Raw genomic sequence first — 3,007 nt, forward strand, 5'->3', positions numbered from 1 at the left:
TAATTAAAAGAGTAGGTAGAACGTGTGGAAGGGCACGCAGAGGTTGTTAACTTGCTCAGAGGAGGGCGATGGAGTTAGCCGGAAGAAGGGAAGAGAGAGGAGGTAAACAGGACCAAGGACATAAGCTTAAGCAATAATTCATGACAGGCAGAGCACCTGTGTAGAGTGGGCTGATGCTTTGCAAATAAAGCTTTCAATTTGTGAAAACTAACATATGTTTTTGTACAGCTTTTATGGTTGTTTTCTAACTATGGAGCTCTGGCAGAATGGGTGTTTTACCCAAATTAGGGATGCATACTATATATTCCAAGTTTAGCAATGCAAATTCTCTTCCTTAGGAAATTAAATAAACAGACATTAATGTAAGTGCTGAATCAAAGCCAAACCAGCAGTGCTTTTGAAACCTGGCAATCTGCCTGTTGATCATTATTTGATCAGTAGATAATCTTTAAGATTTACATGATTTTGGGAACTGTAGATACATGGTTCACATACCCTGTTGTCATGAAAACAATGATATGTATATGGGCAAATGTATGGAAATTAACAATCCGTTTTTGCATATTAATAATATCATGGCTTAGGCTTTTTAAGCATAAACATTACATACATTATTTATTTCCAGCATGGGTCCTTCATTGATCTGCATGAATTTTTCGTTTTCAAAGTTAGGAAAATTAACTCTTAGAAAATCATTTACTAGTAAAAACAATGAAGCTTTTTAAGTAGTAAAATAGAGGGCACTTAATTTTTTTTTTCAAGTTTATTTAAGAGAAAGAGGAGAGAGACAGAGAGAGAGAGACAGAGAGAGAGAGAGAGAGAGAGAGAGAGAGAGAGAGAGAGAGGCAGAGGGGAGGGACAGTGATGTCGGGCTCAAACCCACCAACCATGAGGTCATAACCTGAGCTGAAATCAAGAGTGGGGTGTTTAACTGACTGAGCCACCCAGGTGCCCCAGAGGGCACTTAATTTTTGCTTAAACAAAAAAATTTCTCTTTGGGTGCCTGGGTGGCTCAGTCGGTTAAATGTCCAACTTCAGCCCAGGTCATTATCTCATGGTTCGTGAGTTCAAGCCCTGTATCAGCTTTGTGCTAACAGTTCAGAGCCTGAAGCCTGCTTCAGATTCTGGGTCTCCCTCTCTCTCTGCTCCTCCCTCACTCATGCTCTGTCTCTCTGTCTCTCAAAAGTAAATAAATGTTTTAAAAAAATTTTTTTAGAAATTTCTCAGTAAGAATATCAACATGAGTGGGGCTCCTGGGTGGATCAGTAGGTTGGGCATCCAACTTCAGCTTGGGTCATGATCTCACTGCTTGTGAGTTTCAGCCCTGCATCAGGCTCTGTGCTGACAGCTCAGAGCCTGGAGCCTGCTTCTGTGTCTCCCTCTCTCTCTGCCCCTCTCCCACTCACACTCTGTCTCTTTCTCTCAAAAATAAATAAACGCTAAAAAAAAAAAAAAAGAATATCAACATGAGTGGTGAAGTTTGATGTATTAACTCTCTTCATGGACATTTGCAATTTTAGAAAGGAAAAGCTTTAGAATAAAGGAGTTTTTCTAACTCCTAGTGAGAAAATAGTAGTCCTTTAATAGTCCTCTAGTAGTATTTCTAACATTAATGAAAATATAGGTTTGGCCCCTAGTGGGCAGGGAGCCTTCTATCATGCAGAGGACTAGAACCAAGAATAGGGCCCTGTTCCTGTCCACCTGGCTCATGCCCTTAAACCTGCTGCACTCCTCAGAGCCCTAGCCAACAAAAGCTAGTTGTAGACCCTCCCAGGCTGATTAGAACAATTACCAAAATCTCTTTGTTCTTTTCCAACTTGATTTTTTCTTACTGTCTGTAACCCAGGAAGTTAGAGAAACCCCCTCACCCAAATCTCCCTTCCAATTCCACACCCTTTCCCCAAATTCTGATTCTGTTTAGGACCGTCCAGGCCTGATATTTGGACTTGGCCTCCCAGCTACAATTTGGCTTTCTCCTCTCCCAAATGGTTTTGATCTAGACTCTGCCCATCTCCTTTGCAGGGCCCTACATCAGCCTTAATTATACTGATGGGAAGCTACATCAGATGTTAAATTGTCATCTTAATGTTGCTTAAAGAGTGTTGAGTTGACACGAAGCTTAAGTTGAGTGATATTTAAAGGTTAAAGGTCCTATCAGAGTCGATGTATGGAAGTGCTAACAAGCAGGTAGTCAAGTTAGTTACTCAGTGTGTCTGTAGTCTCTGGGATTTGGAGAGGCAGTGCTAGATTCAGCATTTCAGATCTCTCTCAGGCTTTCCCCTCTATGCCTTGTTGACTCATTGTTTTGTTTTGTTTTTTAGAGATGTGAATAATATTAGCCAACTGTCTGATTCAGCTCTTCCCACTTGGACCTGTCAGCAGTTTTCTGAAGATATCATATTTCATTCATGGTATATTGATTTAATTATTGTAACTGGAGTATTCTCAAGTTCATCAGATTTCAGAGATCGTTTTGTTCAGGGCCAAAGTAGCAGGGTCTAAAGTCCCATTTCCACCTTCAAGGTAGCCCTCTTGCTTTGGACAATTGCTCAATTCCTGCCAATCATCTCTTGGTCTCTTATAATTTTTTTTCAGGCTGCTTTTCTCTCCATGCATTATGTAGGACACAGAATGTCCGAGCTTATGTGCCGGCACTTGAGCAAGTTGAGCAGAAAGAAGGTATTTCTTCCCCATTAAGCCCAGCCAACATCCCAGCATTGGGTCTTGGGACTTGGCTTGGGTTCCTAGAGTATCCCTTAAATAATCACTGTGACAAATGCTCTCAGAGACTAGGGGCCAGAATGAAGGGGATGGGGGTGAGGAATCAAACCCACAGAAACACAGGGATGAGAGTAGGGGAGGAGTAGCTTCTGAAGGAAGCTACCAGAGGGAAATGGATGGTGAGAAGTGAAAACGAAACAAAACAAAACAGATGTTCACTTGCTTGGACATTAGCAAGGACATTACAGAAGAGAAAAGAAAAAAAAAATCAACTTTAAAATTAATG

The sequence above is a fragment of the Felis catus genome, chromosome A1 (genome assembly GCF_018350175.1).
Source record: "Felis catus isolate Fca126 chromosome A1, F.catus_Fca126_mat1.0, whole genome shotgun sequence".
Taxonomy (NCBI): domain Eukaryota; kingdom Metazoa; phylum Chordata; class Mammalia; order Carnivora; family Felidae; genus Felis; species Felis catus.